Source organism: Rhea americana, unplaced genomic scaffold, assembly GCF_003343005.1.
Source record: "Rhea americana isolate MKP2758 unplaced genomic scaffold, rheAme1 scaffold_7, whole genome shotgun sequence".
Classification (NCBI taxonomy): Eukaryota; Metazoa; Chordata; class Aves; order Rheiformes; family Rheidae; genus Rhea; species Rhea americana.
This window is the reverse complement of record NW_028186867.1, coordinates 11,481,721-11,503,039: the sequence shown is the minus strand read 5'-3', so window position 1 is coordinate 11,503,039 and position 21,319 is coordinate 11,481,721.

The window sequence follows — 21,319 nt, the reverse complement described above, 5'->3', positions numbered from 1 at the left end:
AGATAAGTACTTCAGCTGAGCTGGCTTGCATACCAGTGCGGCACAAGGGTATTTCACCCTTTCACATCGTTCCCTCCCTGAGGCTCTATATTTTCCCTTCTCACAGGTCTTTCCCACGGTATCTGCTGAGCCACAAAGTTCTCCAAYTTTCTATATACAAAGAGCTTTTTACTAGTCCTAATGTTTCCTTTACTACGGTAGAGACGCTCTTCTCCTCCTCTATTACAAATAATTCCTTTCTGCCACTCCAAGACAACAACCCTMAGCCTCTGACCAAAAAGTGGCCTGGTGTGGTGAAAAGCTTCTGCCTTCATCACACGGTTCATCTAGTGACATGAGAGMAGCTGAGTTATGACATGATAAAACCTGTTTGCAATAGTCACCAAAGGTAATTCTGTTCTGCTTCCTTGTTTGTGGCACCTCRACAAGGTCAGGTCGAATCATCTGGCAATAAGTGATTAATTCAAGGTCATGGAGTGAGTCAGCAGCTGCAGTCTGACAGGCTTCAGGAATGCTGACTGCCGGGTCTTACAGTCACCACTAGCTAATACTTTGCCCACAGTTACCCTTGCAAAACTCTCAGGGGTGGATACAGCACAGAAATAAAAACTATAATGAGGATTTCCCACTGCAATTCTTGGCAAAGTTGAATTGCTGCAGATTTATGAGCCTTCATTCATATCCTCTCTAATTCTTCTTTTGAAACCCCATTACCTCCATCTGTGATTCCTTTGGCATCAATCAGCCRTTTTTACTTGATGGGCTGTTTTTTTGTTTGTTTTGSGTTTTTTTGCTAACTCTGATAGAATTTCACCAACTGAATTTTGTAGACTGTTTCATTACTCACATTTTGTGTGCAAACAAATGCAGCTTTTATGAGGGAAAAACACAAATCAGCGTTTTTTTCTGAGAAAGCAGAGAAGTTCTAAATTCTACCCAAAGCAAAGCAGTTTCATTGCAAAAAGCAGTATTAACTAACAAAGATACTATGGAATSACATAAGAATGATTCAGATACATTGCCCAGAAAAAAACTTTTTTTCTCCCAACTACAGAAATAATTATTTTGCAGCTTCTATTTTAATTGTATTTATTGACTGCCGGTCGAATTCAGCCTGATGCTGACAAGTGACTGAGACCAACAAACTTAAGCATCTGAGGGCTGCTGTGAGCCTCCAGGTGCAATCAAGCTCCAGTGGCAGTGGATAATTTGGTCATTTGGTATGGGTAATAGATGGATGAACAAGTATGTAGGCAGACATCCTGGTAAAGGAACAACACCCAGGACCATTCCCGTCAGAAAGGCCAGCTGGGATGAAACAGCCCGTGTCCATTAGATTCAGCCCCCTTAACTTGCAGACAGGGTATCTACTGAGAAGTAAACCAGGCCTGTGCTAGCATCCATATTTTTCAGAAGAGTGTTAGTCAGCCAGGGCCAAAGCTATGCCAGGGACCACTTCAACAAGAGTATAAATGACCAAGTGCTAGTGCCTGGGAATGTTCCTTGTTACTGTCTAATTAATTAATATAGACTTAGGGGGTTATTCCACCAAAAGACAGCCTCTTTTGTGCAGTGGGCTTAAGGAGTTACACAGTCTTATAAACACACACACAGAGCTTGTTCTCATTCCTTCATCACAGGTTAGTGCCCTCTCCTCTGTGCCAGCTGAACTGCTTATCCACAATTTGGGGGATTGTGGGGGGGAAGCTGGGAGGTTTCATTTGGATCGTTTCAGTGATAAGCATAGATCACAATAAACCCTTGTGATGGCCCAACAGAGAGGACATTGAACTGAAACATGGTGGAGCGAGTGAGGGGCTGGAGCAGAGAGAGGGCCAGAATTCCTCAAGACATCTTTGCTGCCAAAAATACGGTGGAACAGCACTTACAGACAGAGCTGCAACAAAATGTTCTGGCTACAGAGATGCAGCCGCACAGGCTTCCCCCAGGCTGGAAGCACTCACTCTGTTCCTTCATTCTTCTCTGCACCAAACCTAATTATAGCCCAAATTATACATATTCTAGAATGAGAGGGACACATTTCACAGTGTGAGCCAAGCATTGTTATTTTTTTTATTCTTTCCTTTATCAAATTACTGTCTGACCTTAGGACTTGGTCTATTCATCCAGCAAGCTACATATTTGTTTATTTGTAAGAGATGCTCATGTCCAGAACAAAAAGAAAAATTATGATGTGATTGCTTTTGAATTAATTTTCTCTGATGACATAACTTTCTTTAGGTGTTTTTGTTTCCAGACATTGCATTGCAAAAATATTCTTGGTCATTCCAGATTACATGGAAGTTTTAACTTCTAATTGTGGCAACTTCAGATAGCCTGACAAAATGTATATTTTTTTTTCAATTTGCAGAAAAACGGTCTGATTACAAGAGCTCCACTCAAGAACCCTCTAGCCAGACTTGATCATATCACTTATAGAAATACATTTCTTTCAAAAAAAGCAGAAAGTAATAGAGATCCTGTCACATGTTTTTGTAGGAAACATTATTCTGAATACCTATCAGAAAAAAATAATGTCATCTTTTATCACAGGAAAAGATCATTTAGCATCCTGCAGTACTGCTGCTAGTTATCATCCCTCTTGGGAAGAAATGGCTCAGAATTCCAGCTGAAAAACCTCTCTTTGAAGATGACTGTATACCAGTTCCACCATTTTGTGGAATTTTCCCCTCTTTGATTACACCTCATGTTGTAATCACATGGTCATTTAATTGCTCCAGAAAGTAGATCTTAACTAATAAATGGTTTGGTATACTGCATGAGTTATGCCAGGCCATACACTACACGTTTCAATGTGTGAGGAGGGGGAGATGCCTGTTTGACATGTACTGCCACTTTATTTTACGACTGCAGTGACAGCTCCAGCTTGAAGTGTTCAATATGATATATGAATGCATTTTTTCCTCAAGAATGACTCATAGTCACAATGCGCTTGCTGAATTTTGCCTTGACTCCACAGTAGCAAGCATTGCATGAATCCTACTGTTCTGGTTTGCTATCTTTGGGACTGCTGCTCAGAGTAAGCTTTTCTCTTCCTCCACATCTCAGGCTACAGCTCCAGCAAGCTTTGCACACCATCAGCTCTTCACTACTGCAGTGAGTAACAGTGAAACCTGGTAGTTTCTCCCTATCAGAGGTGAAGGAGAATTGTAAATCTCTGGCATTACTGAAAACCACAACCAAAAATGCAGTGTTCGGAGATGAAATCTTCCTTTTGCCCTTCAAGCACACAATAGTGTAGTTAGCTCTGGGAACACTGCTTCTGTCCAGCTGACGGAAAGCATCAAGCTTTTCCTACCTGAACAAATTACAGAAGTTAGTTGGTAGCCAACTACAAGCTCATCTAGAAACTTGATCCTAAATGTAGTCCAGTCTGGATTCAGGACAGGATACAGCATAGAAGCAGTTTGGATGTTAAGTCAGCTTAAGCTATGAAGCCCCAGCTAACAGCTTTCCTCCTACAGACAAGGATTCAGATTACTCAGCAGCCTTACGTTAGCACAGCCTGGCTGCCAGTCATGTGATACAACCCAGCATAGGAACAGCATCAGGCTGCTCACAAGAGTCACAGGCTGGCCATCCTTGGTTTAGATAAATTGGGTCCTATCAATACTTGATGAGCAGACATCCATCATCCTCCCCTGGGAGTCCATGCTGATACTGTCAACAATGAGATACTGTTTCTCCAACTTAGGTAAGTGGTAAAYGTCCTAGCTGCACTAAAATAGTGTGAGCTAAAAGATGTATCAAATATATATTGGTGTGAAACCATGCTTCTGTTGTTTGTCCCTCTATTTTTTTGCATTTCCCTAAGAATCAGTTCACTAAACAGTTTTGTCCTACTCCATACATGGATACTACTGAATTGGACTTGTGCGTCAGCAATGCATTGATGTAAAATAGTTCAAACTCCCTACAATAGTATCATTGCCATCAACTTTTTCCAGAGTCTTGAGAAGAGCARAGGGAGATAGTTACAAGTGAATCCTGCAAAAGAAAGACATTATACTRTTATGTGAAGGGAAGAACTCTAAGGAGTTTGCTGCTGACTTTGGTTGAAGTTACAAAACCACAACTGGTACATTAGGTCAGCCGCCTGCAAGGGCTGCAACGGTTCCTGACTGATGCCAAGTTCCTGCTCCCTGTTATTTCCAGTTCTAGGATACTTCCTTCCAATTCTGACAGATGATGTCCTGTTCCCCATTATACAAGTTTTTGTCAAGCAATGCCATGAGTGCAGGCAACAWGTTATGAGCCCTTAGGAAATTTCAGCAAGTACAGAAAGCTGCTGTACTCCTCCTCCCCAGCACAGACTACTGCAAGTACCCTGTTTTATTATTTTCATATAATACTGAGTCCAGCTGAAGTCTTAYCTCGTCAGAGCACTCAGTGGCCTGGGCCTCAAATTCACCTAAAGTTCCTGCATGAAAACTGTGATGACCAGCTGTGCTCTTCATTTGCAAGAGAACTTACCATAACGATAAACCTCACCTTTTGGGGAACCACCTCCCCCAGAAACAAAGAACAGCACCAACCTCCTCATGTATCTTTTGTGCCATGTGCAAGACCTGTGTTTTAAACCTTGCATTTTTCTAATCTACACAAATAGCAGCACGTACATTTAAAACAAAAGCTCTGCCAAAACTGTACGGTTTGCTACGTGTTAACATGCTAACAGGTATGCTACGTGTAGCTTTTGCCACAGGTTTTATCATGTCATAATTCTCCTTACAGGGAGAGAAAACGTATCACCCATGGCAAATGTTAGTCGTCTATTCAGTAGGCCCTTACCTACCACACTGGTAGGCATGACTTAATGATCTCGGTAAAACATAACAAAAAAAGCACAGTTGGTGCTCATGCAGCCCATGTTTGGTGGTTTGTCAGCATTTATAATTATCACATTCTCTCTCTTGAGCTGTATATAAGAATGCCTGAAGGTCAAACACTCATTTTAGTAATCCAAAGAGGTGCTCTCTTCTTTCATCTGTTGTAAGCAAATGCATGCTTGTCCTATCCCCACARAAAGCTAAATTCAGAGCTACCAGCACTGTTCCAACCAGGGCTTAGGTAATCCAAAGTCAGCAGCCCTCCTGTATGTAGCAGTCAGTCAACTGTGTCGGTTCCCAAGTGGTAACAACACTTTCAACTTAAGAATCCAGGCATCCTGTTCTATATTCAAACACTTGTAATGTCAAAGTATGGTATCCTGGGTTCCTTCATATGTAAATGCAGATGTGATCAAAAAGCACAAGCAAAGGTAACCACCTAGAATCTGAAAAAAAACTGCTGCAGGAAGGAAAATGCTTTCAGGGTTGTTAAAACAGTTTTAATATGCATTTAGATTATCAGCTAAAAGGAATGCACTCCTTTCCTTTCTGAAACTCTAGATATCTAGCTCAAAGTCATGTGGAACCTTCCAAAACGCACCCTCCCTTCTGTCTGTTATCCCTGTCTGCAAGAGGATAGGGACAGTTCTGAGTATTRAGCTTAAAGACATTAGGGCCTCACGTTTGCTAAATTAATGTCTCCTGCTCTAAGGTTTACTATCACGTTCTAATGATGGATGGGTAGACTATGTGTAGTAAAGAAACAAAGGTCAGCATTATTTCTGATCAAAGGAAAAATAGTTTGTGCTCCTTGATTTTGTGCTTGAGATTTTTCTTCACTGTATCAAAAGACAAAGGTTCACTAAAGCCATCAGTATACCTGAAGACTCTACTGTTAGGATCTGAATTTCTCTATATTAACACATTTCATAGGCCAAGTTGATATACATATATATGTGTGTGAAGAACAAGGATAGCCCAGAAAGTGACAAAAAATAAATCTTTGTGTTTCAAGAAATCTAGAGGCTTGAGCAAGCAAAATGGCACAATCAAGTGTCATTCCCTTGATGACCACTAAGAAAGAAATATTTCATAACACAGAAGATGATACACACTGACAGAAAAGGCAGTCAGGGACAGGCACAAGAGAAGGAGACATGGCTTTTCCAGGGATAACTTTGTGCACAAATTGTTACGCTGTTTGCTGTACTAGTTGTACTGACTTCACAACATAATATAATGACCAAAGATGGACTAAATTCTATGCAGATCACTCCAGTACTTGCCTTGGAGAACAGTCTTTGACAGAGAAAAGTAAATCACATGCCATCACTGAGGCTGTCTCATAAAGCTTGGATCCTTTTGAAGAAGCAGCAAYGGCAGGAAATGTCATCACATGTTGGGCTCAAGTATGCCAGTCTCTCACCATTATCACTGCTGAACGGCGACAATCTCCTCCAGCACAGTAGGGGTTACTAGACTTCTTCACTACTTCAGCACAGATTAGGAAAACACCATAAGGCTAAAGAAACCAATTCATGAATAAATGCCTTAGTGGTGCTATACTGAAGGTCAAAATCTGAGTCTTGCCTATGAYTGTATTGTATCTGGATATCAGAGCAGATATCTGAAGTATGCATGAGTATGCATGTGTTCATTCATTAATAAAGGGTTACTGCAGTACATTTTTTCCTCATCTTTTTTTTTTTTTTTTTCCTGTAGCTCAGGACTTTCTCTAATGGTGCGGTCTCAAGAAAGATTACGCTGATGTAGAATGATAAAGTCACACTTAGATAATCATGATCATGCTTTCAAAAAGCTCGATTTCTGTGTAGGCACCCACATGAAGCAATCCAAATTTTGTTAAGACTTCATTCAGAAACACTGACTAAAAACTGTATCTAAATAATTGCAGAATTCCATGCACTTACAAAAAGACAGTAACAAGGGCCTGAGCAAAAAACCTCAACTGCTTCACACTACTAAAAATCAGTGTAAACAACAGTGTTTAAAAGCTACATTGACTTTGCAGTATGAATAGCAGCATCACTGATGAGGCAAGTACTAAAACTGGCCACGACCTGGGCATTTTATCCTTTCTGCTTTGTATGCATAAGAACCATTGCTTTGGGGAAGTACATAAATAGGTTGTTTTTCTCTGGGCTGTAAAGACTGAGGTTAAACTGCACAGTTGGACATGTAAAATCTTACAAGCCTGCAAAATGCTTTCACTGCGAAATATAGAATTAATGACGATATATGTGAGGACTTAGCAGACAAAATCTGGTGCTGTGTGTGCCGATTATTTCTGCACTTGAACAAAACTTTCCGTGTCCTTATATTTCAAGCATCTGCTAGAGTTCAGAGTAGGTCCTTTACACTTGTGTTAAACTGTAAAAAAGTGTTTCTACTTTAAGAGCTCAAGCAGACTTTCCTGTTTTTAACCAAACCTGGATACTGCACCTAATAGACAACAAGGTCTCTCTATTTATGCAAATATTTTTAACCTATTGGAAGCAGTCATCGACAGYATTAGGTGTTTTTGTAATTAAAATGCACAAAAGAACAGGATTAACTGGCATAACATGAATGGCTACCTAGCCAACAGACAGGGCAAAACACCACATTTAATAATATTATTAATAATGAAAAATTACCTCAGATTTAACCATGCATAGGCTCTTTCCCATTCTTTTATGGCAAGTTTTTTTAGCGTGCACTAGTAGTTAATAAATTGGCTTTGGGAGATTGAAAAAGCTTTCATGTGCACATGTACACATATGATCGTCTTTTCTTTCAAACTAGCAGGCAGTGAATACTAACACCTCYGTCATTAAGGTGTTCATCCATCCCTTATTTGAAGTTCTTCCTAATTCCTTTGATTTCTCATTGAAGGTGATAACCCACTCTTTAATTTAAGAGTCAACTCATTTCACCCATCRCATGAGTAAGAACAAAGCTGAATCGATCAATCAAATCTCTGTAGAACAACACTAAGCAGAGTGACTATTGATTAAACATTATTTTCAAAGTAAAATYTGGCCTAAAGAAAGTTAGCATTTTAATATTAATTAATCGCAGCATTAAAAAAAAAGTTCTAAGACTGCACTAAATTGCTCACCTGAAATGAAAGCCATAGATGTGGCTTCATTTTTTGCCTGTTAAAGTATGACACTACTCAGGCCATTGTTTGTACACTTCTAACCCAGTTAAGGAGATGATGTACCAGGAAGAACACTACTACAAAGCTTTCTCAACAGCTATTGGTATGTTGTGTTGTGGGTATTACAGTGCCTAGATGAAGCAGGGTTGCCAGCAATTTATGGGAGTTTCTCGGTAGACCCCTTACTAGAAGCCCCTGGAAATTTTCAGTCCAGCTTCAATCGTCCTTCAGCCTGCAGGAAAGGATGCTTCAGCTTGGTACGGTTTCCCTGTATTATACTGTTTGGTGTGCTATGAACTCTTGATGAAGGACGGTCCCAAGATGGAAATGGAAAGGGGGAAAAAAATCATTTGAATAGTAAGGGGTGGTTGAGGGTTTCAGAGATGGAAGATTTATTTAGAGGAAACCTGGGTTGGAGACCTCCCTGCACTGTGACCACCAWTTAAAATTAAAGAACCTCATCAGAGTGATCAAAAGTCAGGGAAGAAGAAGCTGTGAATACTCACTCTTCCCAAGCAGCTTAGGCTTACCTGCAAGACACAGGCATCATGATACCCTTACCATTTAAGTGCTGGAGAGCACAGCTCCAATGGGGTCCCAGTGYCCATTTGCCTCACTACAGTCAGGAGGAAAACAAGGGAGTGCTGATACATCCCTCCAGGTCATGTTCCCTTATGGAGGCACATTATGGAGTCACATATACTCCTATGTATTTAACATAGGTAAATATCAGCTGTATGGAAAACAATATATGCGATAGGTGTTGCATAGAAAAGTAATACTGCAGTAAGGTTGACTCTGCTTAATGTTTATGCATTTTTAGTTGGTCAAGCTACATCTCCACACAGACTGTGGCCACRATTGTGATAGCAACCTCCCTTTAAGATAAAATCGTTAAAATGAAGACTGTTCTGCACTTTCTAGAATTGTTGAGTATTGACTGTACGTAGAGCAATAAAGTATTTGTCATGAAGCTTACTGCAGTTCATGCAGAAGTTTCTTAACAACTTGAATTTCAAATACCAGACTGCATATAAATGGAGTGGACAATAAAAATAATTCCAGGGTAACTTGTAAAAACAAAACTTTTCACAGAATCATAGAATCGTAGAATCGGTAAGGTTGGAAGGGACGTCTGGAGATCATCTAGTCCAACGTCCCTGCTCAGCAGGGTCACTTAGAGCATGGTAGACAGGGCTGCATCCAGGCAGGCCTTGAATAGCTCCACAGTAGGAGASTCCACCACCTCTTTGGGCAACCTGTGCCAGTGCTCTGTCACTCTCACAGGGAAGAAATTCCCCCTCACGGTCAGGCGGAACTTCCTGTGCTTCAGTTTCTGCCCTCTGGTCCTGTCACACAGGACAACTGAAAAGAGTTTGTCCCCGTCACCTTGACACCCTCCCTTCARGTMCTTACACACATTGATAAGATCCCCCCTCAGGCTTCTCTTCCCCAGGCTAAACAGGTCCAGCTCTCGCAGCCGKTCCTTGTAGGGCAGATGCTCCAGGCCTCGGATCATCTTCGTAGCCCTACGCTTGACTCTCTCCAGTAGCTCCATGTCTCTCTTGGACTGGGGAGCCCAGAACTGGACACAGTACTTGAGATGAGGCCTCACCAGGGCTGAGGAGAGGGGCAGGATCACCTCCCTCCACCTGCTGGCAACAGTCTTCCCAATGCACCCCAGGAGACCATTGGCCTTCTCAGCCACAAGGGCACATTGTTGGCTCATGGTCAACCTGTCATCCACCAGCACTCTCAGGTCCTTCTCTGCAGAGCTGCTCTCCACAAGGTCAGCCCCCACCTTGGACTGGTGCCTAGGGTTATTTCTCCCTAGGTGCAGGACTCTGCACTTGCCCTTGTTGAACCTCAGGAGGTTCCTCTCCAATCAGCTCTCCAGCCTGTCCAGGTCTCTCTGAATGGCAGCACAGCCCTCAGGTGTGTCAGCCACTCCTCCCAGCTTGGTAGCATCAGCAAACTTGCTGAGGAGGCACTCTGTCCCCTCATCCAGGTCATTGATGAAGAAGTTGAACAGGATGGGACCCAGGACTGAGCCCTGGGGGACACCACTAGCCACAGGCCTCCAACTGGACTCCACAACACTGATGATGACCCTCTGAGCTCTGCTTTTCAACCAGTTCTCAATCCTCCTCACTCTCCACTCGTCTAACCCACACTTCCTGAGCATAACATCCTAGGAGGATGTTATGGGAGACAGTGTCAAAAGCCTTGCTGAAGTCAAGGTACACAACGTCCACTGCTCTCCCCTCATCTACCCAGCCAGTCATTCCATCAGAGAAGGATATCAGGTTGCTTAAGCAGGATTTCCCCTTGGTGAATCCATGCTGGTACTCCTGATCACCTTCTTTTCCTCCATATGTCTGGACACAACATCCAGAGTGAGCTGTTCCATCACCTTTCCAGGGATGGAGGTGAGGTTGACGGGCCTAGAGTTGCCTGGTTCCTCCTTCTCGCCCTTTTTGAAGACTGCAGTGACACTGGCTTTCTTCCAGTCCTCAGGCACCTCTCCAGTTCTCCCGGACTTTTCAAAGATGCTGGAGAACGGCCTGGCAACAACATCCGCCAGCTCCCTCAGTACCCATGGGTGCATCCCATCTGGGCTAATGGATTTGTGGATGTCTAGTCTGCCCAGAAGGTCTCTAATCCTTTCCTCCTCAGCCAAAGGAAAGTCTTCCCTTCTCCAGACTTTCCCCTCACATCCAGGCTGCAGGATTCCTGGGTGCTGCCCTTAGCAGTGAAGACTGAAGCGAAGAAGGCCTTCAGTAATTCTGCCTTCTCTGTATCCCCTGTCAYCAGGGCCCCCGCCCCATTCAGTAGCRGGCCCACATTYTCCCTAGTCCTCCTCTTGCTGCTGATGTATTTGAAGAAGCCCTTCCTGTTGTCCTTGACATCCCTTGCCAGACTCAATTCCAAATGGGCCTTAGCCTTCCTCGCAGCATCTCTACATACTCTGRCTGCATTCCTATAGTTCTCCCAAGTAGCCTGTCCCCTCTTCCACATTCTGTGTATTTTCTTCTTCTGTCTGAATTTGGCCAAGAGCTCCTGTCCCTTTTGCTGCACTTCTTACTCATAGGGATGCACCACTCTTGAGCTTGGAGGAAGTGATGTTTGAATACTAGCCAGCTCTCACAGAACCCCCTTCCTTCTAGGGCCTTAACCCATGAGACTCCACCAATTAGGTCTCTGAAGAGCCCAAAGCCCACTCTCCTGAAGCCCAGGGTTGCAATCCTACCTGTTGCCCTAGTTCTTTCTTGTCAGATCCTGAACTCCACCATCTTGTGGTCACTGCAGCCGAGGCTGCCCCCAACCTTCACATGCCTAACCAGTCCCTCTCTGTTGGTAAGGTCAAGGTTCAGCAGGACACCCTTCCTCGTAGGCCCCTCCACCATTTGCAACAAGAAGCTATCATCAGTGCACTGCAGGAGCCTCCTGGACTGTTTGTGCCTTGCTGTGTAGTCCTTCCAGCAGATGTCAGGGTGGCTGAAGTCCCACATGAGAACCAGGGCCTGTGACCTTGAGGCTACCTCCAGCTGTCTATAGAAGGCCTCAATCACTACCTCTTCCTGGTCAGGTGGCCTGTGGTAGACATCCATAACASTGTCCCCCGTGTTGGCCTGCCCTTTGATCTTTACCCATAAGCTCTCAATTGCCTCCTCCTCCTCCACCCCTAGGCAGAGCTYGATGCATTKCWGTTGCTCTCTSMCATAAAGAGCAACTCCACCACCTCACCTTCCTGGCCTGTCTTTCCTAAAAAGCACATAGCCATCCATGGCAGCATTCCAGTCATGTGAGCTATCCCACCRTGTCTCCACGACTGCAACGAGATCATGGCCCTGTGATCGCACACAGATCTCCAGCTCTTCCTGTTTATTCCCCATGCTGCGTGCATTGGTGTAGAGGCATTTTAAAGAGGTGGTCATGCCTGCTGAAATCCATTTTGTAGCTAAGAAATATGAAAATCAGAAAAAAACAAGATGACTGCTGCAGAAGCATAAAAAAGTGTGCCATAAAATTGTCTGAAGTCATTCATACCTGAAATAATCCAAATAGAGCGCTTGACTATGACAGCAAATTAAATCATGCTGTTTTCCAAGATTCATTCATAGCCAAAATCAGGTATCTTACAAAACAAAAGCTTGAGTATTTCCAACAACACGTTAACATCTCTTTCAATTCAGAAAATGATTAAATATTTATTTTTTTTTCTCTGTGGCCGCAAAGGCGTCAAATAATGGCAAATATTTTATTGGAGTAATCCATTGTCTGCTTGATTATTTTCAAGATAGCTGAGAAAATACATTTATATTAATATAAATTATATTCTATGCTATATATGTTGTATATTATATATTATAATATTATATATGTTATGTTGTTTGTTATATGTTATATATATATAAATATTTGAAAATGTAAAAGATGTACTAAAATCAAACATTTGATTTTTGAAAACATAGAACAGCTTGTGAATTCTAATTTGGGAATATGCTATCCAATAATTAGAAATTCAAATAGATGAGTCCTTTCAGTTAATTTCCCAGGTTACTTACCATAACAAAGAGCTTCAAAGATAAATTATCATTTCTTCTTGAAAGTTGAGTAGCCAAGGTTTTCAATTAATTTTCTTCATATGTCAAAAATGTTTCAGAATTACAAGAAAGATGTTATCATGCTTGAATATACTGAAATTTTGAGGCATGTGTCCACAAGATATTGACATCTGACTGTAAAACTGCAAAGACCTTAAAATATTGTCTAGGATTTTTTTTTAATATAACAGGTTTTGTAAACAGACAATTCTTTCATACAGCAGGATTTCTCAGCTGCAATTTTAAAGTTGTTTAAGGTTGACAATATGAGGATGATGAAGCGACATTAGTATGTTAAAAGTCTGTTATAATAAATACAGTTTTAAAATCCAAACCATATGATTTTGTATGGTCTGAAGTTTATGATACTTCTTCATTCACTGAAAGGTAAATTACAGCAAGGTACTGAACAGAAATTATTTAGTCATTAGCACAGGTTTCTAAAAACTCATTTTGGCAAAATAGAAAGAAATGAATTTGTGGTATACATTTGCTCTCAAATACTTATCTCCACATTTATATTTCAGCAAATATGATGCAGTTATTTTCTCAAAAAAAAAAAAAAAAAAAAAAAAAAAAAGAAGAAGAAGAAAAGAAGAGGATGCTTATTCTGGAAACAATAAGCATTACTGAAAGTTTGAAACATGCTGAAAGGCTGGACATAGATCACTTCCATGAGGAATACTGCACACTGAGAGCTTCTGAAGAGTCAGTGCCAGTGCTCATTCCTAGGAAGTATTTCATTAAGAACAGTCTGAAGTCCTATCTTTATATCCTGGCTATCTCTGTTTTTTACAGCTTCTGGAACTTATTAGATCTAGTCTGAACTCAAAGGCAGCAGTATAAAGTGTATTTTCTTTTATAAACAAATTTGGACAGATTGCAGAAACGTGTTAAAGACTGACTAAAAAAACTCCAAGGATGTACTGAAAATAATAAAACATAGAATAAAGCACTGTTTGAATTATCTGAGGGCAATAACAGTGCATTTGAGAGAAAAACATAGGCTCTGCATTCTCTAAAGTGCCTCTTAAAATAAAGTTTTGTCTATTATTTTTCCAGTAGTTGTATTTTCTGTGAAGAATGGTTGCACTACTGCTGCCTGGAGTTGCAAGAACTGCCCTGGCAGAGTGACTGTTAATGCTGCCTGCTCCCACATGTTATATTTGAGTGTTCAGCAGCAGTGCTTTTCAAAAGCAAAGGGCAAAACCAGTCTACATATTCTGAAGTGCAAAAACATTGTGCTGCCCAGGTGAACTCCTACTAAGTAACTAAGCAACCATATCCTGCATCTCAAACTCACATGACCTTACCAGCATATTCTTCAGCAAATTTTACCTCAAATCATTTGTAGATCTGCAGTTTAAGTTTCCAATATACTACAAGAAAACTGTGAATGAACTACTTCAGTGAATAATTGCAGGTTGGCTGATCACTTAATTTATGAATTTTGTAACCAAATTTTCAACTGGGAATGTATCTTCTGCAATAAATCAGGTAACTTTAATTTATACTATGTATATCTTTTGACTTTCATTGATACAGTTTTTTAAATTAACAAGTAAAGTGTTAATGTTAATTATATGACTATATTATTGTCAAGTTTTGCTTTCTGTAAGGACCATAGCATTTGATTTGGATAAGTAACCAAAACAAAGTCAAAAGAACATTTTGAAATAATATACACAATTCATGACTGCCTTTTGGTGAAAGAATATCTGAATTAAAGGTTTGCTTCTCATGAGTAAGTCATATGGGAATTCTCATAGGCAAATATTATGTTAGTAAACTGCAGATCATTACATATTCATAGAAAATAAATATGAAAGAATTACAACCTGTTAAATAAAAAATCCTTTTTGAACACAAATAAATATTTATGGTATGTATTCAATCTACTCTAGCCCTTACTCATGCAAAACTCCGAAAGTACTAACCTGAGGCCAATCACATGTTACAAATAGCACACGGTTGAAATAAGAAGTTTGCAGTRGTTGAAATGTTTTATGTAAGCCATCTGAGGAATGCTTAGCAATAAGGAATGCATTTGTAAGTGTCAGGAATGGCTAGAGTATAACTCAAAAGCAAGATCACAAATCAGGACCATAAATCAAGGATGTCGACCTGTCTACAGACAGACTGTCTGCTCACACTCCAAAACCCCCCAGAATTCCTTCATGTCAATGGAGAACTGTAGAAAAAGCTACAGGGTCAAAGTATAAGCATGCAGCCTGGTCAAAGAGGGATTTCATACTGAATGTTTCGAAATGGTTGATTTTGTAAGTTATTCCAACAGAAATATACAGTGTAAATCAGTGTAGAAGTCATCTTCTCATCCTAATTCCTATCAGTCTAATTTGATTTGCTAAATTTGGAAAAAGGAATATACTCTCAACTCTGTCAGAGCAATGTTCCCTAGCATTTACCCTGGCATTTGCTGCTTCTCTCTCAGCTCTAAAACAATGTACATGCCTAAATGTGTGTGTGTGTGTGTGTGTGTGTGTGTGTATTCTAGCTATATCAGCTGGTCTCAAAAAAGACACTATTTCTCTTTATAAAGTTTGTCTTGATTATATGTTTATAGTGTTCTAGCTACAGCAGTGCTACCACTAGGATTATAAATGAGTAGGCTATTTATTTGAATAAAAGCCAGCCATAGGCAACTCACAAGTGCTCAGGCTAATTAAGAAACAGATCTTGCAGTAGTCACAGAATCATAAAATAATTTAGGTTGGAAGGGACCTTTGGTGGTTATCTAGCCCAGCCACCAGTTCAAAGCAGGGTCCTGGTAGATCTGAACAGCTCAGATGATAGACCCTGGGATTTTCACATTTCATTATACCTGTAATGGTTAAGTGGTAATGCTCTTAAATCTGTTACGATATTTTGTCTTTCTCTACAACTTCTTGTGYGTCTTAGATATCAGCATTAGTGAAAGATACTGTTTATGTAAACACAAGCAAGGCATAAAACATACCATCTCCTGTTAAATTTTGTAATCTTAAGGATGAAATGAGATGTGTAAAAGGAAAACAGGAATATAAGGTTTACAAATATGTAATTTGGAGAGTAGTTATACAACTGTAAAAAGTTTTAGTTTTCATCGTATCATTTATGACAGTAAATACACAAAAATATTTCTTTGATGTGCCATTTTGGTCTGAAAAACTCAAATGAAGTTCTATCATTCATGTAATTCATGCTTTACATTCAAAGAACAGTTGAGATAGGATTTTATTTTTCTCATAAAAGTCATTCTTAGAAAAGATTAACAATTAACTGCATCATTATATATATTATATAATTGGCACGCTCTTATCAATTGAAACTCTTTAGCAAATACTTTTCATGAAAATTGTTGCTGAATTTAGCTATTTAAGTGCAATATTTTTACCTGAAGCTTTTTATTTTTTTCTAGTGCTGTAGAAAACAAATACAAAATAAATAACAAAAATATTCATTCTAGATGATTCATTTTTAAGTTAGAAAAAAAGRATAATGGATACTAAGCCTTTCTGGTATGCAGTACTTTTGTATTACAGAAGTTTTTCAAAGAAGAAATTTACCACATCARGAGTAACTGCTATTTACTGAAAGGTTCAGATGCTTCAAATCAGAAATCCACACTGTTAGGTAAGTATTTCTGCTGTAGTTTCCACAAGTTGCGTAACATCCTTGCTATGGCTTTTCAGGCAGCTTCTAATTCAAGGAATACATTCAACTTTGAAAGCATCTCTTTTGACAGTGAAGATCTGTATTTATTCTGGTGTGGGAGGGAGCTGTTTTCTATCTTTTCAAAACTTTCATAGATGGACTTTACCTTGAGCATTTTCAAAGCTGCCCTTGATCCCTCTCCTTCCTTCAGAACTCATTGATTCACTGCATAAACATTCCTGATGTACACACACAGTCAAACATTGTTTGCAGGTGGTCTCCTAATCAAGCACAGAAACTAGTGGCAGAGCYGCTGTTTTATTCACCAGCCTCTGAGATAAGTTGAACTTTACTGAATGACTCACCATTGCTTTTTATATAAAGAAGAAAGACTTTGTTTCTGTTCAAATTAATGTAACATGCAAAAAATACATGCTAATTATTTCACAGCTTATAGCACAGCTATTAATAAGAGATTAATCTATTAAATGGAAAGTTAGCTCCAGTATGCATCCACAAACACAAAACAAACACACGCATACACACACACACACACAAAAGAATGAGGGCAGCGCAGTAAAATATTACTTAGACTTGCAGGAGCAAATGCTGTATCTTCTGCCAAGCAGAAATGAACCAGTTGCTTTCTGCTGCAAGCATTACCTCAGCCACTTCTGGACAGATAGGCAGTTAGCTTTTATCCATATCTCAATCTTCATGAGTCACTGGGTAAATTGTTTGGCTGCCCTGAGAGGATCTGAAGAGACAGAAGCAAGTGTCATCAGCACATGGTGAAAACCATGGTCCACAGCTCCACATTAACTCTCCTAGAGGAACTGCATGCACAGGGAACATGCAGGGTAACCAGCAGAACCCCACGGAAGGCATTCGTACCACAGCCTCTCAGGAAAAGAGGACTAGAGCTACTCAGATAGACCTTGCAATCATCCATGGCAGGACCAAAAGCAGCTAGAATCACTGATAACAAAGAATATGAAGAAATCTGCAAATATTATCATGATACAGTCCTCCTTCATCCAAAAGGAGGTCTTTAGTGAACACTGTAGGGCTGCTTCTGGACAACATCTAGGATTAAAATTGTACCAACTTAGCCAGAGACCCAAGTATTTCATTAACTGTAGGGGGAAGTGTTTCSCTCCCCCCCTCCCCCAGTCTCCTCACCAGACACTCTAAAAAGAGGTGATTTGAGATGGTGTAATGACTGGAGTGATCATCAGTGATTGTAACCCATCTTAGTCAGTAGACCCTAGACCTTTTTAATAGCTTTTAAAAAATCTTAATCGTATAATGATCACACTGTTTTAATCAGTTCATTCTAGTCCCAACAAATCCTAATTTACATACTATTTTGTGTTCCCAGCTCTGTCATTAATGTTTAATGCCTTAAATCAGTCATCAGTCCCCACTCAGCAAAATGATTAAGCTAAGTACATATTTAAAGTTAAGCGTATTCCTTAAATGCCTTACTGAACTGAAATGGTCAAGAGCACATGCTGACATGCTTTGCTGAACTGGGTTTTCATGCACAAAAGAGTTCATTTGCCTTAGGCACTTAGAAGAAAAGCCTTCTCTTACTCATTTGCATTCATGATTGAGTGTGCAGCTTGTGAAGGCCACAGTTTTCTATAACRTCGAAATGCTATATTCAAGGAGAAGGTGAGAGCAATCCTGTTTTGTTTTTGTTGCTGCTGCAAATGTCATGACATAACCAGGTATCATTTTTTTGTATTTTTTAAATTCTGTCAARTTTGTTTATTTTGATCTAAAATTTGAAATGTAGCTACTACTCTAAGAATCTTTGTTCACAGTAAACTGCTTAGATCTAGGTGRTATCTTATCATAGGCATTACTGGGATCCCAAAGGAAGGGAATGTCAGTAAATCTTTACAGAGATATTATTATGTCCCTGGTAGGTCATCCAGTAGAGATGCAAAAATAAATAAATAAATAAATAAAAGTAGTGATTGATTTCTCAAAGCAGAATATCTACTTTTTTCCACTAAGACTCTTGCTTCAACACTGAATTCTTTAACTTTTTGTACTGAAAATGTAATAGTATGCTGCTCCAGGGCCTTGCTTTTGTGTTTTTAATTGTTTTCTAACTGTTCAATTTCCTTCACCAATTTCTTTCTATAGGAGAATGAATCAAATATATACCTCAAAGGTGTTTTCAGCTCTAGGGAAACACATAATTTATTACACAGACTTAGTTCCACTGCTACTGGTAATGGTGGAAGCAATATTGGATTTACTTGCTTTCATGACCATGTTTTATAATGGTGCTAGAGTGCTTAAATATCTTATGAAGTGTTTATTTTAAATACTTTAAATATTTGAGAGATGCTAGAATTTTACCTTTCCTCTACAAGACAACTGTCTCCAGCAATAGTTCTTACAAGTTCCATATACCTCTATAGTACTCACAAGGTATCTATATTGCCTCTTCAACATAGGGGAAAGGGTAATCTGAAAAGGCAATTTTGTGCTAAAGAAACTCACTACAATTTTTCAGAAACTTCTGTAATGTCAGATAAAGTTTGATTCAAGTTTGTTCTCATAAGGAGTGAAAGTCAGAGGAGGAGATCTGCTTTAGTGTTTCTTTTAATCAATTCAACCATATCTAACTTTAGGTCAAAATTGTATTCAACTAGAAGAAGACTATTCATTTAATACTCTGTCATTCAATGCAAGCAGGATGCCCGTGACAGTAATAAATAGCCTTGCAACTTTCAACTTATGCAAGAAGAAGGACTTACTATAGCTTGACCTACTGTATATCCATCAAGTCCTATCTGACTGGATTAAACTGAAGAAGCAGATTTCAGGTTTTCAATCAAATTCTACTAAAAGCTTGGTATTTAAAATCAGAATTTCCCCCTGAAATGTAGTAGATTTACTTGAAAGGTTAAAGACACGTTTTCTGAAAAACTGAAACCCCCAACTGAATAAGAGTAGGCTGTCAAGATCTGGACAGGACACATCCATGCACCTCATTATTGTCATCTGGAAATCAGGCAGGGGAAACTCCGTGTGACCTACTTCTGCACGTCTTWAGCCACGGCCAATAACCAGACAGTTTCTCTGGGGGCATTCACTTCCTTTCATCAATACTTTTCTGAGTAATAGGTGTTTTCTCTGTGATTGCCCTTCTTTTCAGTGTCACCATAAAAATTGGCTGTTCATAATTTTTAGTTCTAGATAAGTTGCATTTTTTCTTTCCTGCTAAAACCTTTTTGAGCATTTCCTTAAGGAGCTTCACCAATGTTGTGGACTTTCAGATAGGCTCAGAGTTAACAGCCATTGGCAGTAAACCTTAAAACTAGAACCAGGCCCAAAGGCACATCTGAAAACGTAAGCAAGTCAGTTGTTGAAAACTGGAAAGGCTTCCTCCTTCCCCGGCACACGAGCCTGGAAGGCACTGCTCTGATCGCAATGTGCATGGACATACTTGAGTTAGCAGTAAGTGAGTCAGGCACGGATACTGCTGCTAACTCACAGGGGCAGCACAGTGTTGAGYGTTTCCTGGAAAACACAGTTTGGAAGCTCTATAAATACTTACATAGTAAATCCACACTAGGCTTACAGCTGCTGCAATATGACTGCCGCTGGTTCTTAAGACAGCTGGTTTAAAATAACTTGAGAAAGTTTTCACTGTACATGAATTACAAGAGTATTCACTGCGGAAGCTGAATGTCCCGCAGTGAAAGCCAGCAGACTGGCAAGACGCAGAATCGGAGAGCGGCTGAGAACAGCCACTAARGGCAGCTCCCACTGTCGGGCTGCAGAAATCTGGTATCGAGTTCTGCTATGAAGTTTTTGCATGACTTTTGTTTCTTCCTTTGCCTAATAAAACGTCCCTCAAAGATGCAAACGGAWTTGGCTCAAGTGCAGGAAGGTCTTTTAGCCGGGAATGCTGTTGTCTCCCAGCTGCCTGGGTTGATACTAAGCTTTGAAACGCTGGCTTGCGCAGCTTTAACGTCATGCCTGTCACATAATTAAATTCCATGTAAGATTCATAAGCCATCTGATTTGAAGACGAGGTTATCAAGCACATTTATTAATGACAGATCGTACTGGTTACTGAGCATGTGTGCTATCTCATGTTTTGGGCAGCCACAGTTTTCAAGGCTTGGGTTTGGGGGCCCTGTAAGTGAGCAGGGTCTTCCCATGGGGTTCTCAAAGCCATATGAGGCTTTACAGATTAAACCAACATATATTATGCATGACATCTGTGTGCACTGCTCCTTGAATGTGAGCGACATTGAGAGATGAGGAAAGCAACGACCCTCTGCAGTAATTTTGGCTTTTTTTTTTGCCCCCTTCTCTCCCCCCTGCATTTAATATTGCTGTCTACCAATGTGTTGGCTTTGACTGCCCTAAGAAATAAAGCAAACCTCGTGTCATACCTAGGCTTTCAGCACCTAGTTAACATTAAATGCCACAGGAGTTTCACAGAAGCACAACTCTGATGTAACGCGTTTCCACCCACTAGGAAGCTTGCAGGCGCTCGGGCCATACATAATTTATTTTTTTGTCAGGTGGTTGTAAAACTCCTTTTGTATAATGGATGGTTGCAACGGAAAACTGCTCACGGGGTTTCAGTGGAGCAGGCAGCCTTTAGCTGCATTGAAAAGAAATTAAATCGGGGAGCTCGCAGCATTCCGGCATAAAGCACTGAAAACRAGTCAAACGTGCACGAAACCTGCTCAGCATCCCTCGCGCTGTCCAGAAGCACCGCCACGCAGCTGAGCGTTTACGCCTCGTCCCGGYGTCTTCGCACCGAGGTGCCCGACGCCGGCTTTGCCCCAGGCTTGGCTTAGGGGCTCTGCGAGCCCAGCGCTGCCGGCRGCCGCTCTTACGGGCCCCGACACCCCCCTGCCTTCGTTTCTGCAGGCGCCCAGGCCGCAGGCGGCCCCAGAAATCTGAGAAATTGGATGTTTATTTGATTTTTTTCTCGTGTGCGTGTGTGTGCGCGCCCGTTTGTGCGCGCGCGGAGGCGGCGCCTGCCGGCGCGGGGGCAGCCG